The 27,350-nt window shown below is 41.2% G+C and overlaps 3 long non-coding RNA genes across 3 annotated transcripts in view; 1 reads left to right on the top strand and 2 right to left on the bottom strand.

Moving 5' to 3' along the window:
* LOC121665147 overlaps nt 1-3,270 on the top strand; it is a 45,804-nt gene extending 42,534 nt beyond the window's left edge. Inside the window, exon 3 of the long non-coding RNA XR_006016250.1 lies at nt 855-3,270. This is a non-coding gene — a long non-coding RNA (uncharacterized LOC121665147). The remainder of the gene's footprint in view (nt 1-854) is intronic.
* LOC121665149 lies at nt 2,601-5,931 on the bottom strand. The gene is made up of 3 exons (XR_006016252.1): nt 5,516-5,931; nt 3,561-3,692; nt 2,601-2,686 (listed from the first exon to the last, which is right to left on the bottom strand). It is a non-coding gene; the product is annotated as an uncharacterized LOC121665149 (long non-coding RNA).
* A 6,423-nt stretch (nt 5,932-12,354) lies between these two features.
* On the bottom strand, nt 12,355-27,350 carry LOC121665145. Its single transcript, XR_006016248.1, has 4 exons — nt 24,621-27,350; nt 16,379-16,510; nt 13,514-13,630; nt 12,355-12,527 (listed from the first exon to the last, which is right to left on the bottom strand). It is a non-coding gene; the product is annotated as an uncharacterized LOC121665145 (long non-coding RNA).

Here is a 27,350-nt window from a genome sequence, read left to right as displayed (position 1 = left end):
AAAATGGGTGTTGCTGATTTTCAGAAATACCACTCAAAGATGATTCTTATTCATGAATTTTAGTACAGCAGGCTGACTTCTCTCTTGGTTGTAATGTGTTAAAGATGATATGGCTGACTTGCTACCATAACAGTGTGTCAAAATATGTTATCACGGTAAGAAATAGAAAACAGTTTCTTGTTGAGACCTATGTTCAGCATTCTAACTGCATTTGGCAAAGCACTCAAATGTTTGTTTAAAATTATATTTATGTCCCACTGATTTCAGTGGGACTGAAATAAATCCCAAATGCTTCACTTAGCTGAGAATTCAGGCTTAGTTTCATAAGCAACCCCCACCACTATTGAATTCAGTGGAAATTCAGGGAACTTGTTGACCAGTAGGAAAAATAATATTTTATGAGGTATGATCTTAATGAAAAAATTATGTCTTCTTTCTGTCATGAGTGCAAGAGAGAAGCACAAGGCCATAATATGTTTAGTTGAATAAAAGAGCAGCACACTGGGATGCGGGGGCATATTAGGAAAGTTTTGTACATCACTAATATGTGATGTTACCATAAGATGCAATTTCTGTAGGCTGGGAGATGATCTGTTAAAAGAGGAAAATGAATAAATAGAGCAAAGAAAGCATGAGCGTTGGTTTGGTATGATGTATTTAGTAGTAGTAGTTGCATGTTACTAAGTACATAAATTCAGAAATCATTTGGAAAATGAGATTAATGAGATACCTTTCTGAGAGCTAAGGGACTGGAAGTTAAATGCTCCTAATTTCTTCCTTGGCCTAGCAGGCTGCAGGCAGCTGTATCGTGTGTATTTACTTACAGGTAATCTTTTTTTTTTTTTTTTTTAAAGGAGATAACCACCATTCTTATTCAGCCCTGGTCATTTCCTCCACAGATCCTGGTTCTGCTGGATGGTTTTTGCACTTTGAACTAATGTCTGGAAGGAACTCAGCTGCAACCACAGTTTTTATTGTACTGATGGCATCAGGCTGGACAGGAACCATGACACCAATGTTCGCCCTAGAGCCATCCTGAGGCACTTTCTTTCTATTTTGGACTGACCTGTTATGACTATGCCTGTGCACATCCCAGTTTGGAAAGGAGAGTTCAATGTGACAAGACACCAGGAAGATATTCTGAGTGCAATCCCACCTCTAAGGATCTCTACTGCCTTGATTTTTATAATTTGTACTGTGGAGCTATGAGAAAGTGTGGACAAGAGCCTTAACTTACATGTGAAAGATACATTATGAAACTGAGTAAATGTTTGATTTGAGGAATAGAAGTTGTTCATCTCTAGAGATCACTAGGTAAAGGTAACAAACAGAAAAGAAAACAGCAAGACTCTGTTCTGTATTTTTCTATTATTTTACCATTCCCATGCATGGCAGTTATATGCCAGTTAATAGATGGGATCGTTTTTGTTTCTGTTCCTGTCTCTCTATAATATCAATTAAAAACTTTGCCTGGATTGATCATAACAGGTGATCCCCAGACCATGAAATGAGTCTATGTCACAAAAAAAGGGCAGCAAGGTTCAAGTGGTTGTGAGTTTATGGGAAATGAGCTGTCACGTACTCAGGTCCCCAGGACTGCAGACCTACGTAGTGTAAAACTGCCATCAAGGCTAGTCTTTAATGGCCAGCCTGATTTTGGGATTTGGATGAACTGGTGGTGGAGATATAAACAAGGGAATGTTACGAGTTACATTTCACAATGTGCTTTCACCTGAAACAACGGCAGAAAGCCTTGGGACTGGCTGTCCTTTCGTGCTTTGGGCAGGATGATCATCCCTGCAGCCACCCAGAAGTCACCAGCCTAAACCCTGCCATTGGTCTGCTGAGCCAGAGAAGGAGGGTGACCAAAGGGGCCTTTATTAGCATTAGCACCACCTGATACAGTATACCTCCTCTGGGGCAGAATGAGGAAGATGCCTCAGACCGTGACCACCACAGCTGTATGCAGCTGTATCCAGCTGTATCCATCCCATAAACCCCAGTGAAGAGCAGGGCCAGAGGGAAACACAAATCCTTCAACAACCTGAGCCACGCATTCTCTGTGCACAGCCACCGAGTTCTTCATTCCCCAGTGCTATCGGTCACAAAAATAGCCATCCTGATTTGAAGAGCTGCCACCTCTGGCTATGTACAGGCTGCTCTGTGTGTGCTTCAACACCGAGCTCTCCACACACATTAATATCCCATTGTGTCATGCAAGGCAGTGTCAGCATTGCCTGCTGGTTAAAGAACACAGCCCACAGGGGAGGGCCACGGCCCTGAGAACGGCGATTCACTTGCTTTGTTGCCTCAGAATAACAGGCTTGTGAAACCAGTAGGACTTGTCGTGGCTATGTCCCCGTGTGCCACCGCGGCTGTGGGATGCAGCCCGTGTGCTTTGCAGGAGAGCAGCCACCGTGCTACACGTGTGTGAAAACTGCAGTCACCGTCAGAGAGCAACCGGAGGAAGCTCGGATGTCTTCTTGTGAATGAAGCTTATGTCCTGGTGACCCACCTCAAGCAGAGGGGGAAGAGAGGGAATGTTACTAAATATGCATTCCCAGAAGCAAACAGAGTGCAAGCTCGTCGTTCTCTACAGAATGCACATGCGTAGAGTGGCCCAGAAAGCACCAGACGCTGCTTGTTAAAAATTGGCATCTCTTCAACACAGCTACCAGTGATTTTTCTGTAAAACACATTAAGATTCAGTATAAATGCCTTTATGGATTTCACACCACATTAAAAGGAGTGAGTGATTGACTACATTCCCAGTAGCTTATTTTTCATCCTTTGACAGCTGTTAACCAGACAGAAGCATTATTAGTTCAATTTCTCATGCTGTAAAAATATTTGGATATAGGAATTTGGCCAAATTTTTCCTTCTTGTTTCTGGTTTCCTATGAGAGTTGGTTGGATTGTTTTGACAAATCCAAGAGTGTAGCTAGCACAGCATCTTAGTGCAAATGCTGGTTTTAGAGCCAAGCCTCCAGGTTTGCTAAGCAGATTTGAAGCTCAAGGTAAAGAGACACAAGCTCTAATTACAGCACTCCTAGGCAAAGTTGCAGGGTCATCAGGGCTTGAATATGGTTATGCTCTTCACAAAAATAAGTGCTGCTTATGGGGTGTGGGGTGTCTGGTTCAAAAGAAGGATCTCCCTGACACAGTCAATAGAGGGCATATAAAAAACTGATACTGAATGCTAATGCTGATTTGAATCTGTTTTTATCTTGTATAGACTACAGACAGGAGAATTTCCTTCCTGTCCATCAATCTCTTCAGTCTATTAAAACTTCTTTATTAAAACTTCTTTAATAAAACTTATAAAACTTCTATTTTATTTGTGTGTCTTCTGGAATCTGCCATCCCTCAAGGCAAACTCCTTTGCAATCAAGTGTTGAAGTTCTTACAGTGTAAAGTATGGAAAGAAAAGAATTTCCCAAATGCCTCAATACCACTGGCAGAGTTTATAGCATCTGCTATGGCCCCCAGGGAATTTACACTACCCAGGCATTATTCATCATTTCAAGCAAAATGACTGTGCAAAGCAAGGTGATACTTACACAGCACTGAAGTGAATGAACTGCTCTGCATTTAATTCAGAGGAGCCAACAGCAGAGCCTGAATGTTTCTGAGATGTTCAGGTGTCACAGACAATCCCACTTCTCTCCCTCAGGCTCAGGGCTCCACCAGTTCTGTGACAGGAAACCAAGGGACTTGGTAAATCACAACCATGTCTGAAAGAATTCCTCATGTTCTGGGAAGCAAACACTTGAACCCTTCTCAGTATAGTCATCTGAATATGAATTACACAAGTTCACAGAGCATACAGAGAGAAAGTTTTGGACCTAGTATAGATGAAATTGTAACACCTACGTTCCTGGAATATGGTTATTTTCAAATCAAGTCTGCATTTTGAAATGTAAATATTATAGGTCAAAGCTAAATTACAAAGTAAGTTCTGTTTTTCAAATGTTTAAATCTTTTTTATTTTTTTAATAGGCATACTGGAGACAGGCATATTGAAGGAGCGTAAAGCATTTACTGGTGAGCAGCATAAAATAGCTACTGCAACTCAAATCTGCAATTTTAGCATTCTTAAACAACACTAAGTACTTGTTTCTTGTTCCAACTAAATATTTATGATTGTATATGCAGATATATAATGTTCTAAGTAAGTTAGTGGCAGAGAAAATGTACATTTACCTTCCCCTCAGCTTTGAGCCAAGTTAAGTTATATGATTCATGGGTTTTCTTTCCACACCATGGGAAATGTCAGAAAGAAAATTCTTCCTTGTAGCTAAAAATCCTGGAGGAGCCTCATGAAATGAGCAAACAACAACCAACCAAGGAGAAAACAAAGTTGTCATGTCCACTTCAATCATAAAGAATATGTTCACCCTGCAGAGCATTTACATTTCCATTTGCTAGATCAGGAAAGGGGTTCTGTTTTTTCAGGAGTTTCAGAAAAAGTAACATCTCATTCTGAGGCTCCCTGCTTGCCCAAAGGCTTTCTGCCAGACTCCAACATGCACAGGACACAGCTACGTCAGGCAGGACAGGGAAGGTGTCCCTGAACAATCACCAACTCTCACAAATAACAAGCGATGGGACAGGAGAAAGTGGCCTCAAGCTGTGCCAGAGAAGGTTTAGATTTAGACTATTACTTCACTGAAAAATTGCTTCACTGAAAGGGTTGTCAAGCCCTGGAACAGAATGCTCAGGAAAGCCCTGGAGTCTCCAGTCCCTGGAAGTGTTCAAAAAAAGTGTAGGTGTATCACTTAGGGACATGGTTTAGTGGTGAACAGAGTGGTGCCGCGTTAATGGTTGGACTCGATGATCTTGGAGGTCTTTTCCAGCCTACATGATCCTGCAACTCTGTGATTCTAAAGAGTGGGCCCAGAGCACAGAGCAAGAAAGCAGCATTAGTGCACCTAGCCCAGTCTGACTGACCCGTGCAAAACCAAGCTGAATAAATCCCAGAACAGGGCTGCATGACAAAAATTTTGAGCTACGTGACAACCCTGTGGCTGGGAGCTGAGAGGGAACCTGTGTCCATCAGAGTCCATTCCTGTACATCACTTGCTGGGAGCCAGCTGTGGTGCCCAACAGTATTGATGGGTCTCCTCTCCCTGCACAACTCACTTTCTTCTTTGCATCTGCCCCACCCAACAAGGGCACTGTGGAGTAGTGAACAAGGTCACACAGCAAAGTCACTACTGCCAAACTCTATGTATAAGGCATTAGGCCCATTACTCACATGATTAAGAGAGAAACCTACTTTTATTTTCCTAGGCTTATTCATATAATTAATTAATATCTCAATCAGCCAAGAACAGGCAAAGACATAACAGTATTTCAGTGCATTCCTTGGGGAAACACTGCACAGAGACAGCACAATTAATTTAGACAAGATCCATTTAGATAGCAAGTTAATTTTAATGGCTAGAAGTAGACAGGAAAACCATTTTTCAGAAAATTTTTCTTACCAAGAAAGTAAAAATTCCTTTTCCCTTACCTGTTGTCTGTCTCCATTGAACATGCTTTTGTTTGAAGGCAAAGACAAGCAGAAAGCACAGCAAAACCTCTGTTGAATTTCTGCAGATTTCTGGGGCATTCAGGCCAGGTAATAGAGCAACTCATTGCTGCTTTACTGGGTAAGCAAATTCGTCCCCCAGCTCATCTACACATTGAAACCATATCAAAGCCTGAAATTACACAATGTCTGGCTTAACTATATTAAAATCAGTTCTGTTATGTCCTCCCAGTATTAGAAATACATCTTGTCAGAGCTAAGTCAATTAATTAATTAGATATTTTTTTGCCTGTCTTGCAGTGATCTGACCGAACATGGGTGGGGGGGAAATAGCAAATAATCCTCATTCAATTTGTAAGCAAACTAGGTTACTGTAAAGTTGTCCTTGTCACAGAGTGCCAAAGTGCAGTATGCAATTCTCGCCTCCTTGTGGGTTGCCATCTGCCATTGCACCTCCCTCTCCTTCCTCTGGCTCCCTGTTGGGGTAAAGTTGATGTCAGAGGCTTTGGCAAGCAGTGGGGAAAAAAAAAAAATCCAAATACTGTGAGTTCTCTACAGGCCAGTGCAGTCTGTTTCTAATATTGCTTCAGTCTGTGCCTTCAGGAAATGAAATTAAACAGAGCTTGTGCTGCTCTCGGGCTCAGTCCCTGAATCACTGTAAAACAAGTGCACTGGAGAGCCTCTGCTCAGCCCAGGAGATGGGATTGTTGCAGGGAAATGTCCTGTGTTCTTGCACCACACTGCAGCACTCAGTGACTATACCCCACGCTAGTGAAGCTGGGCTTTTAAAGTTTGAACCATCCATCCCCGGGCATTTAAAAAGTGCTTCCAGTGTTTGATTTCAACAACTGCATCTCTTAACAGGTCATGGGAGGCTCTTTCTTGCAGTGTGAAGTTCTTCTGCCTGTGTTTGCACAGGTCATTCATTACACTACAGCACAGATTAGGCTCCACTCAAGGAAAATCTCACTTGGAAATCATAAGGCAAAATGGGATCTGCTGATCACCATGCAACAACCAACAAGTCAGGCCTGGAGAAGATACCTGCTTTCTACCTCCACAGTTAGCTTGCAACCCAGGCTGCTTTTGCGGCATGAAATTAAAGTCCTGAGTGTTACTGATCAAGATCACACATTCTCTGAAAAACAAAGAAGATATCAATAACTGTTTTCTGCCATAGCTGACCCCAAATATGGTGTTTATATGAAAGGAAAATTCACTGACCACAAATAAAGAAGATGCCTCTGTTTGCCCAGGAAATCTCTCCTGTAGCCGTCTCAAACCCTCTTTTACATCCAAATGTGTATTTGCTTTCCTGGCTTTTTTAGGAAAAAGAAGCAGGACACAGTGTAAGCTTACTAGTTTATGAAGTGTTCGTTATAATTCAATTTTATGCTTGTGCAAGATGGAGCTTGAACTTTTTGGGCAAGATTTGTTCTGTAAAGACCATGACTTTCATGTCAAATACAAGGTCTGAATGTTGGGCAAAAGGAATGTTCAGGAGAAGCTCTTTTATGTATGTGGCTCCATCATTCCATTCTCACATCACAGTGTAACTGAGGGAAAAGAAGTCCAATGAGTTTTTAGGTAACTCTTGTTATCACCTATATTTTATTCTATTTTAAGTTTGTAAAAATGTAATTTTAAATGAAATAGCCATGTCTGGCTCTTTGGAGTTAAGCAGGCAATTAATAGAAACCAGTGCAATCTAAGCACCCTGACTCACATTCCCAGAGGCAAAGAGCTACTGTGGCTTACGATGCTCTATTTTGCAGATTAGTTCTCTCACAGCAGTGTCAGCAATAAAATGTTTGCACCTCAGCCACAGCAATGCCAGACCAGACGTATCACTGAAAATTCATCTTCATCAGAGGTTTAAACCAGTATGCCTGCACCAGACTGGGAACAAATGTTTTCCTCTTCTAGCTCCTCTACAGAAATGTTATTTCTAGGAAGTGGGGGAAGGATGACATCTGGGGATAGCTGCACTGGATTCGTCAGAGCTTCTCTCTAGGTGCTGTGCAGTTGACGGCTGCAGGACTGGGTGTCAGCATCCATCGCAAGATGTTTCCTCAGGTCCCTGCTCGATATTTCTGTCAGAGCCAGGATTAACAAAGAAAGGAAAGTTTTTTCTCCAAGGTTCACTGAATGACTGTTCATTTTTCCACACAAAAGGCAGCACTTAACCCCATCATTGCATTGAAAAGGAATATTCTTGAACGAACCCTCCCACAAAAGTGGCTTATTTTATGTGAGGTATAAAAAGATTTCACGCTAAGATAAATTAACAACTATTTGCCAAGATGCAGCAACCTTCTCCTTTCAGAGTCATTCAGGCAGCTTTACCCTGGGCAATACGTATAGATCTATCTGTCTCGTGGCTGTAAGTCTTCACACAAATCTGCCAGGCATTCAGCTCTAATACCCTTCACATGAGGCTACTGGTTCAGCTTGTATCTATTGCTTAATCAATGAGCAATAAAACTTCAGCTGCTGCCAAACTGCTACTTCAGCTAATAAAGGCTTGGTCTGCATTGTCAGAGTATCCTAATTACTAATAATGAAATAATGTAAGTAGATCTGATATAGTTGGAAGTTGTATTTTTTTCTTTTACCAAAATGGAAACTCAGTAAGTCTTTGAGTTTTATTCCTCACTGAATTACTCTTTAATTGGACCTGTTTGCCTCAGCTGCTATTTGCAGCTGCAGCTCTCCCCCTGCTCAGTGTAGGGGGCAATCTTTAACATCACCACCTACAGGGCTGCAACATTTTCTGCGGAAGGCTGTAAGATACCACCATCTATCCGTGGCCAGAGACAGATTTAATACCCATTCTTTTGCCCCAGTGGGTTAGAAAAACTGGCTGGTGGTGTTGCACCTTCTCTGGACTGATAAAGATAATAGCAGCAGGCTTGGTTTGCACCAGTAGCAGACTGTAAAGGGACTGGCAGCAGCCTCATAAACACAATACCAGTAACAAATACCAATAATTTGTAATGTATTTCTGTTCCCTGACCTGAGCCTGTGCATACTACAGAAATCTCTGGCTGGGCTGTAAAAGATTCTTGGACCTTAGCAGACAATAATAAGATTAACAGAGACAGTTTAGGGAATCTGCTCTGAAACAGCTCAATTCCTATCTCTGGAGGTCCTGAGGATTAAATAGCTACTGGAGAGCCAGAAGCACTGGAGGAGGTCTGTTGAGATAGGTAAACATACCTGCCATGCAAGCAGTGGTTCTAAATGGACTTCCAGAAAGGGCTCTATGGAAAGAGCTGTGCTGGCACAGAGGTAAGGGCTCTTACAGAAACACTGCTCAGTGGCTGAGGGGAACAGATTGATCTCCCAGTGAGCCAGCAGTGAAAGATCTTACACTGCTTTATGTTTCCATGGTTTGAAAATATGCAGGTAGCTAGAATGCCTTACAACAAAAAAACAATTACCCAGAGCAACACCCTTAGTGGTTATAGTGTAGGAAAGATGTTAGTGAGAATTTTCCTGTATCAGTGCCCATCCTGCTATCTTTTGGGGGAAGAAAATCTCCCTGCAGTGTGTAAAACATTGTTTTCTTTTTAAAAGTCTGGCAAAATATTTTTAATTGGTGGATTAATTATATCCTTTGTAACGTAGTGTGTAAATGTTAGGACACTGTTTGTGTAATTTCCACTCATGGTCATTAGAAATACTTTATTCAGAAATGCCTGTTTTGTTCTCTGCAGAGTTTGCAGATGTAGATGAGGTAAGTGAAGAAGTAGCTGCTGCTCTCCAGTTTGGCAAGGCCTGGATCTCTGTGCAAGGTTTGCAGGAAGTACCAGAGACAGAGTGGTTAGAAGAAGTGCATACATTGCATATATACAGGCCAAGGCTGATCTCCAACCATATTGGGATATTTTTCATGGAATCATAGAGTATTTTGAGTTGGAAGGGACCTGTCTTCCATGTCCCTTAGTATAGCTTCTGGGAGAATCTGTTCTGTGATCTTCCTGGATACAGAGGTGAGGATGACAGGTTGCTAATTCCCAGGGTCCTCCTTTTTACCCTTTTTTAAAATGAGTACAATGTTTCCCTTTTTCCAGTCACCTGGGACTTCACTTGAGTGCCATGACTTTTAAAACATCATGGAGGGTGGCTTAGCAAGCACATCAGCTAATTCCCTCAGAACTCTGGGATGCATCTCATCAAGTCTCATAGACCTATGTATCTTCACGTTCCTCAGGTACTTCCAAACCTGATCTTCCCTTGAAGAACCATCCAGGGAGGATAAGAGGTGTGGGAAGAGAGGTTGCCAGTGAAGACAGAAGCAAAAAAGTTGCCTTCTCCTCATTCACTGTTACCAGTTTGCCAGCATGGTTTATCTTTGTCTGTATGTGTGTGCACGCCTTCTCTGACCTTCCTTTTCAGGCTGACATACCTGTAGAAGCTGTTCTTACTCTGTGCATCCCTTGCCAAGTTCAGCTCCAGCTGCACCTTGGCCTTCCTGGCCCCATCCCTACACAACTGAGCAACATCCCTTTACTCTTTTCAGGATACCTGTGCTGCCTGCCTCCACTCTCTGTGCATTTCCTTCTTGCCCTTTAGCCTGACCAGCAAGTCCCGACGCAGCCATCCTGGTCTCTTGCCTTCCTTCCCTGATACCTGGGAATTGCTAGCTCTTGTGCTCTAGGGGGAAGCAGTTTTAAGGAGCTGTCAGCTCTGATCTGCTCCCTTTTCTCTGAGGGCAGTTTCCCAGGGGAACCTATTGACTAACTCCTTGAAGAGATGGAATTTTTCTTTCCTAAAGTTTAGGGTCCCGACTCTTTGCCTGACCCATATCCCTCAGGACTGCAAACTTCACCGGTTTGTGATCACTGCAGCCCAGTCTGACTGCAATCTTGATGCCTCCGAGTGGTTCACTTGTGTTGGTGACCATCAGATCCAGTATCATATTCCCTCTGGTAGGGCTATTACCTGGCTTGGGAAGTCATCCTCCCTGCATTCCAGGAGTCTGCTGGATTTCCTACAGCTCACAGTGCTTCTTTTCCAGATGTTGCAATTGTTGAAGTCCCCCCCAGCAGGACAAGAGCCCATGAGTGTGATTCCTCATGCCACTGGAGCAGGGAAGGCTTCATCAACAGGCTCCCCTTGAACAGTAAGAAACTGAAGAAAATTTGCAGGGCAGCTCCACTACCATAAAGTTCAAAGGAATTAATGGTTATATATCAAAGAGGAGGATTATGCATGGCTCAGGTAGCAGCCACACCTGGAACTACAAGCACTTCCAATCCACACAGCGTACAAGTCGGTGCACCAATAAAAAGAACCAAAAACTATGGTCCAGGGCAACAAACAGTATTTTTGACCTCTGTACTTGCTTTGGCTGGGATAGAGTTAATTTTCTTCCCACTAACTGGTATGGGCTATACTTTGGATTTGTGCTGGAAATGGTGTTGATAACACAGGGATATTTTAGCTGCTGCTAAGCATGGTTTGCACAGTGTCAAGGCTTTTTCTGCTCTTCACACCCCTCCACCAATGAGCAGGCTGGGTGTGGACAAGCAGTTTGGAGGGGACACAGCCAGGACAGCTGACCCCAACTGACCAAAGGGATATCCCACACCATATGGCATCATGCTCAGCATATAGAGCTGGGGGAAGAAGGAAGGTGGGTACGTTTGGAGTTATGGCATTTGTCTTCCTGAGTCACTATTGCATGTGATGGAGCCCAGCTTCCCTGGGGATGGTTGAACACCTGCCTGCCCATGGGAAGTGGTGAATTAATTCCTCGTTCTGCTTTGCTTGTGCATGTGGCTTTTGCTTTATCTATTAAATTGTCTTTATCTCAGCCAATGACTTTTCTCACTTTTATCCTTCTGATTCTCCACCCCATGCTGCTGGTAGGGGACTGAGTGAGAAGCTCTGTGGGGCTGAGTTGCCAGCTGAAGTTAAATCACAACCACCTGTAAAATAAATTTGTACTACGCGGAGAATGTAGAAGACAAATTTTGTACTATCTAGCATAGTGAATACTCAAGAGAGGAACAAGCAGGCTTTATAAATACTATCAAACTGACAGTACAAATGAAAGAAGGGAATTATCTAGTCTCAGAAAATAGCAGGTCAAGAAGAAAGGCCCTCAAGCTAAAGAAAGTTTAGATTACAAAAAGCTCTTCATGGAGCAATTAGATGGTCATATGTATATACCTGAAAAGAACTGGGAAATATGTGTTTTGGTTGTTTAAAAGTTGACATTAGAGTAAGTGTGTCAGAGTAAACCCCTATTGAAAAACACCTGCAGTAGCACAGAACGAGACATGCTCTTAGTTCATGGAATTAATAAAATCAGCTAATTGGGAAATAGCTCTGGTGCCTGAGTCACCCTGTACCTGCTGTTTTACATCTTTTGCAAAGTAGGCATAAAAATGCTAATACATAGTCAGAATAAAATGTCATTATTCTGGCTGCAGTGAGCTTCACACTCATTTTACTGTGTTGTCAATTTCTGCATATGGCAGTAACAAATCCATTTCTTGTGCTGTAGGTATTTAAGTACAGTTTACAGAAAACAGAAAATGTCTTTGTCAGAAGGCCAGTCTGTCCTTTAAATGCATGGAAAAGGACTGAGTGATCTCAGTTCTGACACTGGTATCTATCCTTTTACGCACATTATTCCCCTCCCCACTGAAGTCAAGAGGAATAATAGTTTCCCCCTTCTACACTTTTTATGGATCACATGCCAAAAGAACATGATGATGTGGTTTACTTTGGAGTTTTTTTCATTAATATCTGCAATGTAATCAGTGAAGTCAACAGTACTCTAGAAACAGGGATACGGTCTCATCTGAAATAGCTTTATTTAACAATATAAGGAATTGAAATGGATTCACATTTGCTAATTTGTTTTCTCCACATGGACAGCTTTTCTTGTTGTAACAGCACTTCAAATATAATGCATTTAAATGGTTACTGTGTTACAGCTTTTTCTGCTTTTCAGAGAAAAAGTAGCTGATGTTCTTTTCTAAAAAAGAAAAAAGGTTAAATGTGATTTTAAGAAGAAAAACACATTTCTTTTCATAGCAAAATAATTTTAAGGCAGGCCAACCTTGAGTTCAAACTAATTGGTAAGATTCCTTCAAATTAGTTATGGATTGTCACTGTCAAAATCTGTTTCTTTACAGTAGCATGACATTTTCCATCCCTTAAGTTCTCACAGGAACATACATAAATTTTGATGACAGAGTTTTCAGAAAGCCTGTAAAATACATGTCTAAAACGTGGCTATAGTCCTAAACTATTTTTCAAAACTAGAAAGTATAATACTGTAACATCAGGCCATTTCAAGTTAGCAGTGACAACTGCTCAAACCAGTTCCTTAAAAGGCTCAGAACTGGGAGTGATAAGGACTGATTAAATTAATTGGCACTGGAAAACTCCCAAAGACTTTCACATGTTTCTTATGCAAAAGAGATAAAACTCACAACTATTCCAACTTCCCTACATTCATGAAACATAAGTATATCTAGAGTTCCTCCTGCTTTGGAAATGTTTTTGGAGAGCATATTCTACAGATACATAAAGCACCTGACACTGTGCTTACTCCACTTTTATGCTGATGTGAATAAAATCTGGAGGGTCTCCTCAGAATAAGGCCCATCTCAGTGAAACCCAGGGCAAAGCCTTAAGAAAGTCTCTCCTCCCATTTAACTCATGAGGTCAATTTTCTAAAAACGTATAGTTCACTTTAGTCAGTGTATTGTTCTAATAAATAATTCCTTAATTGCACTCATCAAAAGTCCTAATGACTTTACAACATTATGAAAGTGAATGCATATTTCAGTCATATGGACTTCAAAAATAAGAACATCCTAAGGACACTGTTGGGCATCTGTCAGATGGGTGAAGAATGATAAATGTGGGCATGTATCATTATCCCCTTAAATGCCACAACCCCATCTGTAAACCAATGAGAATTAATTTAAAAGATACTAGAGAAAAGCAGATTACCTTGGATTTATGGAAAGGTAGATCTGTTTTTTCTTATTGTCTGTTTGCTTATTTTCAAGGTCCTTACAAATGAACAGCCTCCACCTTCTTTATTGTGCTTTTCTAGTTTTCTCTTCTCTGTGAAGTTGGAAAGATTAACATTAGAAACCTGATTCAGATCCAGTCGAATCTATTGATCTGCTTTTTGAAACACCTGAGCGTAAGGCAAGGATGCTCCTTCATTTGCATTCTCACACAACCTTAGCAAGCATCAGCTGGTCACGTAGGAGAAGACTTTCAAGTGACCACTGACGATATATTCCCTTTAACATGTATGACTTTTCTGGAAATTTTACACTGACCTGAGAATTATGAAGAAGGGCTGGAAGAGACTGTGATAGGGGACACATAAGATTGGGACAACCAGCTACAATACCCTGGAATCATGTAATCCTTAAGGTTGGAAAAGACCTTTAAGATCATTAAATCTAACCATCAACCTAGCACGGTCAAGTCCACCACTAAATTCTACCTCTAAGTGCCACATCTACACATTTTTTAACACCTCCAGCGATGGCGACTGCACCACTTCTCTGGGCAGCCTGTTCCAATGCTCGATTACCCTTTCAGTGAACAAATTTTTCCTAATATCTAATCTCATATGGTATCTAGGGAAAAGATGCAAACAGAAATTAGTTAGGAGTCCCATGTGAGATGGCATGCAGTACCAACATTTCTCAGAGCATCCAAGCATTGCACCAGCATTTCTCAGGCCAGGTTTAAATAAAAACTAACTGGTTTTACTGTGAAAATTATAGCTCCCCATTTGATCAGATATTGGAAAGTACAAATAGACATGTAGTATAAGGATAGAGATGAACACGTGAGTGAAGACAGGAGGTGTAGGCAATGGCATTTCCATCTTCTTTCTGCCCCATCAGGGCTCACATCTTCATATTAATCATTAACATGAAATATTAATTCCTTTTGAGAGGGACTTGCTGAACTCTATAGATTGTTTCGGTGTCTCAGACCAGGAAGAGGAGTGTGATGTCCTCTGAGGCAAGTGAATGTGCCTCTGAGGCCACTGAAAGTGTTTGTATGGGAAACTGGAGGCCTACAGACAACTTTTGAAGTGAGAAAGCCTGAGCACTGACCCCTGTGCTGGTAAGGCATGCACAGGTTCTGTGTTCGTTCAAGAGCTCCCTGTTGGACAGGAGCTCCTTACCACCAAGATGCTGTGAGGTGTCCATCAAGGTCTGTCAGAGTAAACCTCATTCCAGTAATCCCTGCTGACGCACAGTTAAGAACTTTAAAGCACTGATGTAAATTGCAGCAGTCTGGCAGCTGCTATAAATTGTATCCAAGCTGGGCTGGATCAATAAGATCCAAAGTCTCCTTGGATTCTGTTCTTTCTTATACCAGAAGAGGCTCTAATATTTGTTCTTATTCTTCTGCCTAAATAAAAGGATCATGGCACAAAGAAATAGGACAATATACATTCAACGTAAAGCATTGAAACCCTTGGCCACGTTTCCCCAGTCAGGTCTAAACCTGTATATGTTTCCTGCTTGGTTATGACTGCAGTTGGTCCCCTCCTCTCCACTCCATACTGAGGTGTCCTATTAAGAAAGAGGGCAGCTCAGCAGTTCAAGTCCTCACCGGTGAATAGAAATTTTGCTGCTCCCTGTTAAGGTTGGTTGTATATGAGGAGCAAATTCTCTTGCCTGCAGTATTCTGGCAATGAGTACTTTTTGCAGATTGATTAAATGCTTCAGCTTTGCTCAGTCTGTTAATCTCAGCAGCCATTTATTGCTTCATATACTACAGTGCATTGGGGATTATCTCTTAAGCACTGTGTGTAGAAGGCATGTAGCAGCAAGATACAAATCTTGTGTCTTGGAAACGCTTCTCTGGAAATAAAGAAAAGCAGCTGTCAGTAAAAAACAGGATGGTTTATATTGGCACTGGATGCCTCAAACTTCTGTCATCAATACTGCGAGCTCCAATGTCCTCCATCACCTCAGTGATACTAACTCAGACTCTGTGGGTTAGCATAATGTACTGCTGCTGCTACACCCTTTCTTGTCTGTTAATTCCCAATGATACCTGACCCAGTGGAAAAGGGACTTGCAACTCCTAGACAACGTGAGCAATTGCTGTCGTGTGTTGGCTGGAGCAGTCATCCTCTTAATCCAGTAAACTTCTATTGATTCCTTCCAATGTTGCAAGTATTGTTATTTTGCATGTTAAGAATACATTTAAAGGTAATAAGTGCAGCCTAGTGGACTAAGCAAACATATGTTATCAGTGAGGCTACCAGCAGGAATAAACCAAACCTCTCCCTTTATCCTGAGCCTTTTTTTCTTTTGTTGTGCAAAAACTGATGCTTAGTAGAAGTGGAGCTACGCAAGTCCACAGCAGCAAAGGGATGGCCTCTTGGCTGTTCAGCCACTGTTACTGCCTTTAAGACATCATCTGTCACTCTCTAAATCCTTTCTTTGGTTACCTGATTAATATTGGATTGTCTTTCATTTCAATAATGTAAAAACAAATAGGCACATGCATCAGGATGAATTCACTCTGCACTCAGAGTTTACAGTATAGTTAACCAGGTTATGTTTACTTTTCTAGTCATTTGAATGGGTTCATACAGGACTTATTTTAGAGAGCTTGATACCCAATGAGCAGTGAGGCACCTGCACAGAGAGAAAAGACTGTGACCAGAGTATTTTGATGCTCCTTGCTTTCTGGCTGCTCTGTTTATCCTGCTCTAACACATTGGCATTTAGATGGTCTGTCTATTTATGCTCATCTCTTCTGCCTTTGTGCATTCCTAAGTCCTTGACTCATTGCCTTGCTAGCCCATAAGAATGTTTTTCCTACCTTATCTCTTCTGATGGACACATCTTCCAGACTTGAACCCCTTGACTATTGGAAACGATGGAGTAGAAAACAGAAAGTAGTTTTGAAGCTGAACTTTGCATGAGAAGATGATTTACAGGGTGATTTGAAGACCTTTGAAAACAACAAACAAGATCAGAAATTCTCAGCACCTGGCCAGGCTACAGAGTTTCCTGACAATCTGCTCTGGCAGTGACATGGGGAGAGTTTAGGACATGAAGGAGACCATGATGCCTTCCAAGAGCACAAGAAGGCATTCTCTGTCTCCCAGAACAGTGACATGCTTTCTGCTCACACCAACCTGGGCACTTGGCCCTGCTTCTCTGCTGCCTGAGCATTCAGGTCACCAACAGCCCAGCTGAGAGTTTTGTTTCTCCCCGGCTCCTTGCCATCCTCATGTTACTGCTTCCCTCCAAGTCTTCAAAAGGCTTCTTGACCACAGTCAAGCAAGTCCCCCACTTGCTCCTATTTCCCTGACCAAAAAAGCCCCAAATGCATAACCCATCATGTGTGTATTTGCCACTCAGCGGGCTTCTCTTTTTCAACAGTGACCTCAGTTCCCCATGCCACTTATTCTGGTCCTCATAATATCAAATAGTTTTTTGGGTTTCTTAACTAAAATTTAAGTTTATCAAGAACAACCCATGTATGATTATCTAATGTATGATTTGATGAGGAAGGTATTAACACCAAAAATTAGTGCTGGCTTTTTGCTTCATCCTGTTAATTCTGAGTAATGTTTTGGAGCAATTTTATTGAAACAGGAATCAGTCTTAGATTTTAACATCATCCATTTTCTTTCTTTTTTATCGATTAGTTCAGTGATGACAAGGGGGGAAGGGAGAGAAGCTAAATTTTTAGTAGCTTTCTTCCTTGTCCCAAATTTATTACTTTATTTGTTTCCAAATTGTTTTTTTCTTTTATTTGACAACAGCCAAAAATGAATTTTTCTTCCTTTCCCCTTCCTACATGAGCAGGAGCCCTAAGTGTTTTGGCCTTCACCATTGCATTTTAAAGTTTTGTGTGGTGGTCACATCCAAAATAGAAGCAAGCAATGCACTTGTGAAGTGCAAAGCACAGACCTGCCGTGATTATTCCTGAGTGCAGAACAGCCAGAGTGGTGCACCAAAGGGCAAGTGCTGCTGTGAAGTTTCTCACAGCAAGGTAGGGTCACCCCTTCTCCGTTCCCATGCCAGTGACCCAGCATGAACCTCAGTATTTTGAGGGGACAGAGAAGACTATCTGTGGTAACAAACCTCTGAGAGAATTTGGACAAAGTCATATCTCCAAAATGTCCCAAGATTTTGAACCGCACCATAGATCATTGATGGGGATGAAAGGGAAAAATAAAAACAACAAAGAAAACGAACTTGAAACCCGTGAACCGCCCTTTTTAGTTTTGCCAATTCAGCACCTGTAACCTCCCTTTGAGGCATCAGGCTTAACCATTTCACAGTTTTTTATGTGAACTGAAAAGTAAAAGGTGAAATAAAGTTCAGGGATCTCCTGGGAGTCTACAACTCTCTGATACATGGAATGTTTCTCAGACTAGAGAAAGTGAAGGACAAGTGGAAGTCAAAGGTGTAAGAGCAAAGAGAGAAATGTATAGAAGTGCTTAAAGAAAGAAAGAGGGTTTCAATCTGACCTGGCAGCTGCCAGAAAACAACTGCAAGATAACAGAGCACATTCTGGCCATAACAAGGAGGGCAATTAGTGGCTATGGAGAGAGCGTGATAGCACAGGGGCATTATCAATAGGTCATTACTGTTAAAATAGTCACTCAAAGTGATGCCTTTTCTAGGTCTTAAAATCAAGAATCAAACACGGTTAGAAGGGAAAAAGGGATTTTACCTTGGTATTTATTTTAAGGATCCTTAGGTGCACCACATCCAGGTGGAATGCGCCGAAATGCACACCACAATGCCCACCCCCAAAAGATCTGGTATAACATTATAGGTCTTACTAATTAGCATATCTATCAAAGATTCTCCAGTGAGAAGCTTGAATGAGCTCCCCTCCCCAAGGAACCTTCCCCTGGATGGTTCTATCTCAGTTTACAAAATGTGTTCTGGAGAGGACCTTGGGGTCTGGGCCTTTCTGATCCCTAACTACAAAGCTTCTAAGACGTTTAGTCTCCCAGCTTGACAAATAAGTCTAAGAATGTAGGCTAAAAACCACTAAGAATACAAAAGTTATTAAGAATTATATAAAAGGGGTATAAAAGAAAAGGCAAAGAACCTTCATGGCATCAAAAGCTTTGCCACCTCTTTGCCTCAGTCTGACAGAGACCAAAGTGCTCCCAAAGGTGCTATGAATCTGATTCAGACCTTCAATACATGGAGATCCCCAGTAAGAAAGACTGTTCACCAAGGCCCTAAGCCCAACCACCTTAACTTACCTCTTATCGTAGTACAAAATAACCTCAAAAATGTGTGTATGCATCTTTGGTGATATCTGTTTTGATGCACCTCAGGGACAGCAGAACCTTATTTTACCTACTTAGTGAAGCTACGTCTTGTTTACTGATTAAGCATCTCCTACTTTTTTCTCATCAGCTGTTTCTAAAATTCACAACATAAATAATGAAAATAAATAATTATGAAAGGTGAAGCATTCACACTGAGTGTGAAGTTTGAAATAGAAGAGTAAGATTTTACTGAGGGAAAAAATCTGGACAATGCACAGGAAACCTTTCTGGGCCTGTTGGTGAAGGCTCTCGCACAGATCATCCACTCTGTGCTACAGGTGAACAGCACTGAGGTGTCCTGAAAGCACACACAGGCTGCAAAATGATCCCTGTGATTCATCATGCAGAGCCCCTTGCACCTGGTGTGCACTATCCCATTTTAACACTCACATGGATAACCAGAGAACACAAAACTAAAGCTTTGCAACTTACAATTTCCAAACAGTATTTTAAAAACTTGTTCCCTCTTCATGGCAGCTGTGCCAGGTATTTCAGATTGTGTGCTGCTGGCAACTGCTGTTCAGGAGAGCATCTTGTGGGCTGCTCAGCCTGTACTGAAAGTCTTCAAACCTCTGTTGGGCAACCTTGAGTTGCAGGGCACTAGATTACAATTTCTCAGGAGAAAACCTACAGTCCTGCTGTAGATTCTTCAACAATGGTGACATAGGGTTGGGCTTTTTGTGTTCAAGGAAAGGTTTCCGTCATGTTGGCAAACTTTTGAACACTGTGATTTTCCCATGTCCTTACTTCTAGAAAAAAGACAGTCTGAAGTCATTCAGCCATCACTGGTCATCCCAATTCTGCTGCAAAATCCCCTCCCCTGCCTGTACAAGGTAAATCCGTAGGAACTAAGATGATGAATACATTTAACAGAAATAAAGCCAAAGTATGACACACTGGGGAAAGATTGAGGTGCTTATTATAAATGGAATTTTTGAGTTACCAGTTTATTAGGGCCTTTTTAAAAGTCAGTGGGCATGTAAAGAAGAGTGATTTATTTGATATAATACACTTTGATTGCCAAAGTTTTCAGCAAGCTTCTCAAAGAAGCTAAGCCTCCTGAGAAGAAAGGAGGTGTCCTAATGAACTTACACACACATCAGTTAAAAGGTGGGAATAAAATCCAGGAAGACATGGCCAGGTTTAGCAACAGAGGTTGGTTACGAGATCCTACTATGGAAATCTATGCTAGGGCTTTTATCTGTTGTTTAATGTTTAAAAGTTGTTTAAAATGTTTAATGTTTAAAATATGTTTAAAAGTTATGAAGCAAAAGGTTAGAGAGTGAGGTTGCAATGTCTGCAGAGCAATGTGTTCAGAGTAAGGCTGACTGTGAAGATGTGCAACAAGGATTCTTCTTGTATTTTGATTGGTGACAAAATAGCACATGAAACAGTGTGAATACATACAATGTGATGCTGATACACTGTTACAATGTAACATTGATTATATGAACTATAGATACATAGTGATGGGACATAAATTAGCTATTTCCATACAGGAAAGTGGATTTGGAGCAATTTTTCATGTTCGAAAAGACCGAATTGCATATTAAGCATTGTGAGAAAGGGAGCAGAGGAAAATAACAGTAAAAAAGGTCATACAGTTGTAAAAATCTATCATGCATTCCCATCTTGACTATAGCACATAATTCTGATCACTCACTTTCACAAAGAGCACAGGAAGGAAGGAGAAAACTGTCAGAACGATAAATGCATGGAGTGGCTCCCATATGATGGCAGACTAAATCCTACGGGAACTTTCAGCTTCCAAATGGTTTGCAAAAGGTGAGCAGGGAACAGTCTTTCACTATTTTTACCAATTCAATAGTCAAAGGGCTTCAGAGCTCTAATTTCTAATGAAGAAAATGAAAGGGGTTTTTTTTTCTATTCAGAACTGAATGATGAACCTTAATGGCAAAGGATATTCGGCAGGTGAAAAAAATTAAACAGTATTAAAAAGGAATGACAAAGTTAATGAAAAATAGACCTATTGATGTAATTTTAAAAGGTAGTCTGCATACTGTCTCCATTGGAGGAGAAATTCCATATAAGGCCTTTTTCAACATCTTAGATACACAGTGTTGAGCTAGCCAGACCTTTGACCTGATCTACCACAAAAATATTTCTATTCTTGCATTCCCTGGTGTTGGAAAGAGCCATATTCAATGTGAAGTTTTTCAGAGATAATTAACAGTTCCTACTTTTTGCTTCCTTACTCTGCTGCCCTGGAGTTTTCCCTAGTGCAGGTCTCTAGAAGGCTTGAGTCAAGACTCTGAGGTCCCTTCCAGACCTTTGATTTGGCAACGTCCAGTACAGATAAACTGGAAGATGCTGCTGCTCAGGAGTAGGGTACCTGGGAGAATTATGTCCTGTATCTATCCACATCAGTCACCTTTTTGTCCTGAGCCACAAATCAACAGTCAGACAGCAATGAGCTCTTGTGGCAAAAGACAAATCATGGTACTTTTACACTTATGTTAGAGGACACAGCAAATGTAGATTTACAGTGACCAATCACAAAATATGCTTCTAATTCCAGTGATACAATCCCAAAATGCCCTGTGTCCCACATCAGACCCAAGGAACACCAAGTTCTAACTCACAGCACTGAGGGAATACTTGCAAAGAAATCACCACCACAACAAAACAATGACTTACAGCAAGATAAAAGTCTAGTGCTTCTTTATCTCTACTTATTCCAGAGAAGATAATGTGAAGCAGTTAAGAGAAGCATCTCATTTCACTGGAAAGCCTCTCATGCGGAGAAATCCTGAGTGTGAAATTAACCCGTGGAGTTTTTTTAATTCCAAAATTTCCCCTCATCAGGTAGTCACCCATGAAGCTTAAGGCCAGCTAATTGCTTTTATTATCATCATACAGACAATATTGTAGAGACAACTACGTTAGGAAAAGACATCCATTAGAAAAGATATCCTCTATATAGGTGCCAGGACTGCACAAAGCCAAGGTTTGTATTGTACTAAACTTGTATACTAGGAAGACATGGAGCAGAAGTTTTTATCCAGGACAGCAAATCTGTTCCAGTCTTAAAAGACAGAAAGATCATACTGCAGGAAAAAAGGGTACAAAGGAGCCATCAAATTACTTTGGGGGAGCTTCTAAATATTCTTCTGTGTGAATGAAGTGGTTAATGGTCTTGTTATTTCTCCCTATATCTCAGTAGATGTTGTGGTTGATAACTATATTTTGTTCTCCATTAAAATGGCAACCCTTTGCTAAAATCTTTGCTGGGTTAAAGTGTCAGACAGTCAAAATTTGGTGGGATTAATCACTCCAGAGTATTCAAAAGCATGTCCAGTATTGCCCAAAGAGGCTGTATTGGGACAGAAAAGCAGGCCACATGGAGGAAGAATTTGTGGGATCCATCTCTCTGCTGGCATTATCTGAGCTGCTCTGCTATAAACCCAGAGTACATGGTAAAGTTGCTCACCTCCATCCCGTTGTGTCCATGTCACTCAGGTGACATGATCATATATACATTCATGCCAATAATGCCAACTCAGCAAACCACCAGGTATTGCGGCCTGTTTCTCAAAGTAGTAAAGTACTAAACCACCCTTATTTACCCAAGGGCTCAGTCTTGCTGCCTTAAATCAAGGCAATATAATAGCTGGTGCTTTACTTTAAAGGAAACAGTTTAAAAGTGGTTAATCTGATGAATGCGGTACAAACCCTAGAAAGCTTTTGCCAGCTGTTTACTGCACTTACAGTTGTTTAAAATAATAGCTGATAGGAAGGCTCAGAACACTGAAGAACAGGAAACTGAAATTGATTTAAGCATGTACTTTTACATGGTAGGTGAGTGCATAGACAGAGCCACCACCCCTAGGCTGAGAGCACTGGCAGTGGCACTCTTCTGGCCCCAGCTTTGTCACCTGAAGATGTTACTGTGGGTCCCTACTTGTAACCACCCACTGGCACAAGGGTCCCATCCAGCTCGTCACCAGGTGCAGTCAAATAAGTGAGCACTGCTCAATCTGTTCTGGTGTAAAATCTCCAAGGTTAGCACAGTCCAGTTTCAAACCAGCTGCACGCAGATGCCTTTGCCTGGGTGAGTCTGAGGAGCCCCTTTGCTAGCTCTGCTCCCTAGTGGGAACTTCCAACACAGAGGTAGTGGTGTCCTGGTGAAGAGAGTCATCTGCAAAGAGACTGTGGCTCAGCTCTGCCTGCAAGTTCTGTGGTCTCTGAAAGATGCAGCAGTAGCAGCACACTGCCTTCATTTAGGGGAGGAGGTGTGTAGGAGCAAGCAAGCATGACCAAAATGATACAGTGCATTAATGCATAAACTGGACAAATCCCTGAAAAGCTGTGCATGCACAAGAAGATTCTCATAGCTTTCAGTGAGGTCTGCCTTTCCTGCCAAGTCTGTCACTCTTGGATATTCATGATTTAAGTCAGCAGTGTTTATTTTATTATAAAAGCTTTGGAGGTGGTAAGGAACGCTAAATGCAGTCTACTTTTACCCAAGAATTAACATTCATATTTAAGCAGGTCAGTCTTTAAATCAGTTTTGCTAGTCTATTCGAGTTCTGATCCTTTAAAAAGTACCTTACCTTTGTCAGCCTGCTGAAGACCCTGAGAGTTATAATTTTTAGAGAGAGATCACAGAACAATGTGACTTAAACAACGTTCTGAAACCTATGTTCTCATGTAGCTCAACTTATCTGAGTAAGCTGTGCTAAGGTTTTGTGATTCCAGTAAGAAGTGGACTAATACTAACTTAAGCCTAACATTATTAAAGCCTGCTATTTCTTTGCTTTTCCTATTACCTAATTTGTAACTCACACTGGGTAGTAACCAAAGTTCCTGCTGGGAAATTTTTTGAGTGGGTTTTCTTTGCAGCCCATTTGCTTTCTTATAGTTGAATGAGTTGGGGCTAGATCTGCCAGACAACTTTAAAAGGCTTTTTGTAAGCATGTTATCAGCCACCACCTCATGTTTAGAAATGTGATTGATTTGAAAAGGACTTTCATTTCAACAGAGATCTCAGTTTGTCAAACATGGAGAAGTTTACTTGTTTTCTTAAGATACAATTATCCCTATGGTTCTAGAAGTGGTAACAGTGAAAAGGCTAAATGAAGCTGAAATAATTATAATAAATATATAATAATATTACATATTATATAATATATCACATAATATATAATATAATTTATGTCAGTTGATCAGCTGACACAAAGTCTCAGCCTTATCACATCAGAGTATTGAAACTACTATACCCAAACTCTGCTGTGATTTCTGGTGGGTTGTGTACTCATTTGTTAGGGTTACTCAATCTGTTTGCTGTCTTGTGAGGCTCCCGTGCTGTGTTATTAATATTGGGCTACTACAGCACATGAGAAAAGAAAGCCGATCGGTATCAGGGAGGAAATTACATTTCTGCCCAGTTGGCTGGAGCACCCAACACATGATTCACACTGATGACACTTTATACTGCTTCTCTAAGTTATTCCTCATCCAGTACCAGTGCTTAAGAGGACAGTAAATACCTGATCTGGCATGCAGTCTGTGCAAACAAAGTTATCCCTTCAAAACTTCTAGAACAAATCTGAAGCCATCAGTGAGTTGTCCTACTTCAGCGCCTTTCATCCTGCAGCTGTGGCACTTCAATTCCCAGCTGCTAAGTACCTAGGGCCTCGCATGATTTCTCTTGGAACCAAAACTTAAGACAATTAGTCCTCAAGTCTTTACAATCCATCTGCTTTACGATTAAACTGACGAACTGTGAAGTCTTACCCTGTTGTGTATAATCTCCCTCCTTCAGAGCAGTTCAGCTGATGCACCACAGAGGATGTCCAGCTCCAGCTCGGCCACACTTTCACTATGAAACACAACACGCATGTCCTCTGTGACTCACTGCCGCTGGACCAGGGCTGCCATGGATCTGTGAATAATACAGGAGTTCACAAAAAAGCTGGGCTTTGTAAATAACATACTGCCACTGCTGGTGGCAACAACACTCTTCCAGGAGAGGCAAAGCTGTGCACCACAGTTCTGGTATCTCAAGCACTATGTCTCCATGAGACATTAAAATACCAGGGTTGTTTTATAACTTTTAGCAAACAGGGTTAAACAGTAGCTAAAAAACCTGGGATTTAACTTTCATATCATCAGTGGGACTGGTAACAGCAGAATTCTCATTGGTGTCAGTGTCTCCTAGCTGACACACCACAGATCATGGCATCGCTACAAAGCTTGTTACCAGTCATGTCTGAACTCATGGCTTAGGGAATCAACACCTCTGGAGGTAGAGAACACATAATTATATCAATATTTGAAGATATCTTTCTCCTGTTGCATGGTGTTAAGTGTTCATGGTGTCTTCTTTACACAAGAGACAACAGTCCCTGTAGTACACAGCCTCACTTATTTATTTTGTCCCAAAACTGTTCAGGAAAATGAATCCTGATCTAGCTAGAAGACTGTCAGCACAGTTTAGTCACAGCTACACACTCCCTTATCACTAAATGGGGTTGTCCCTCTATTTCTCTCCACTTCTCTTCACTGTAAACAGTGCACAGAATAATTATGGTTTAGCATTGTGTGAATACTTGAGGGCTGAAATTAAATGTATTTTTTATTGTTTCTGAAGTATGCACATGTTGGTGGACAGTTTTTCATCTTATATATGTTTTTTCTTTCTATTATTGCTGTTTATCAAGTTTTTTGCTGATACTAGCTTCTGATCATACTTTGGGACCTGCTTTTAACACAATTACATGGCCAGAACAGGTGCTAGGACAAGTTCAAGGAAGATTTTCCTGTAAATGATCTCACTGATGTGATGCCTAGATTTTAACTTTTATATTTTCCTGATTCTGTACTGCTTAGAGTGTAACTCTGAGGTTTCTTGTAGCTTGCTAATTTCTGCTCACTTGTGCTAGGTAGACATAACAAAGCCTCTCCAAGCTTGCTCTCCAAGGTCACCCAGAACATCCTAGGCCCAAAAAGTATAATCCAAAGAGCCTCTAAGGGGGGCCAGCAGAGGGGAAATTACATCATTGAACTGAAGCTTTAATTGGAGAATGAACCAAATGAACCAATATGTAAATGAACCAAACTTATAAAAGTGTGAAGAACTCATGACCTCTCGTCCATCTTGGGGTCCATTTTTGGCAATAGCCTGTGGCTCCCAGGGGGTACCTTTGAAGGCCTTTCAAATAAATACCTATTTTATTCTTTTACTGCTGTCCAGTCTCTGTGTCTAGAGGCTTCTTAAGGCATCAGATGCACAAACACCGAGATGATATCTGGGTACAGAGATACCACAGGGTAAGACTTTTAACAATCTAGAAACTACTGATACTGTACATAAACCTTTGACATCTACACTTAGGCTGCCTACTCCTCATCACCCAGATCTGTGGGGTTAGGAAACTTCAGAAAAACAGAAGAATCCAACCCCATCTTTGGCTGATAACAATGGAAGTAATACTGCTGCTTCCAAATCTAACTTTCATGATAGCAGGCTCAACTCAGATGTCTAGGCAACACCTCCTTCATTTCTCATTTTTCCATAATAATGTACTAGCTCCCACAGCTAGTGAAAGAAGCCAGCTCAGCTCTAGAACACGGATAATCATCCTTATATGGCTCTCCAGCAGAACCAATGAGCCTGGCAGCCAGTGGTAGTTCAAGGCATGAACACTTGTGTGCAGCAAGATTCTAGGAAAGTTTGTTTGCTTGGCCCCAGCACTGTATAAACCCGGCTGTTGTCATTCCAGAGAGAAGCTGGCTTTGGATGCAATCTAGCCACGTGTATATTTCTCCCTGCTTTCCCACTAATGAACTTTACAAGAACTGCAAAGAAAGGATAGAGGGGTCTTGGAATTCCTAGAGGGATCTAGGACTTGGAAAACTGGGCAATCTAGCAAGGGAGAGTTGAGAGTTGGCAGTGGATGAAGAGCTTCAAGGTGACACATTTCAAGGGGAGTTCATTGGGCAAAAGTCCAAAATTTAAGGTGTGAAATTTACACTGAAAAGAAAAATGTCATTTGAAAAGAAAAGAAAAAAGAGGGAATGGAAGTAAATATGTTGATCTGTAAAAATACAAAGGGGAAAGTGTGAGGAAAGAACACAGGGAACTCTCTTGTCCTGTCCATTACAGATCTTCTCTCTGCCTGCCAAAAGATACAAAAAGGTTAAAGTGTTGCTACCAAGGAAGAAAAATTTTGTGTATTTTCTTCTCATCCTGCTCCCCTACTATCAAATATTCTATTTAATTAGTTTTCACTAATTCAATGAAGTATAATTATTATTTGACTTGATTTTGTACTTTGTCATTTCTGTTCAGTTCTCAGAAAAGTGGTCTATTACTGACAGTAGAACGTTACACAGATTTCTGGCCCAAATTACAATCTGAGCAAAATCTGTCTTTGAGGGGAAATTCTTCCCCATAGAACAAAAGAAAAATAATTATATTAACCATAATTTGTCACTGGACTGGTACAGAGTTCAACAAAACAA

Source organism: Corvus kubaryi, unplaced genomic scaffold (assembly GCF_017639235.1).
Source record: "Corvus kubaryi isolate FWS band 111438036 unplaced genomic scaffold, C.kubaryi_AGA036_p1.0 37312, whole genome shotgun sequence".
Taxonomy (NCBI): Eukaryota; Metazoa; Chordata; class Aves; order Passeriformes; family Corvidae; genus Corvus; species Corvus kubaryi.
This window is presented reverse-complemented; position numbering and strand designations above follow the sequence as displayed.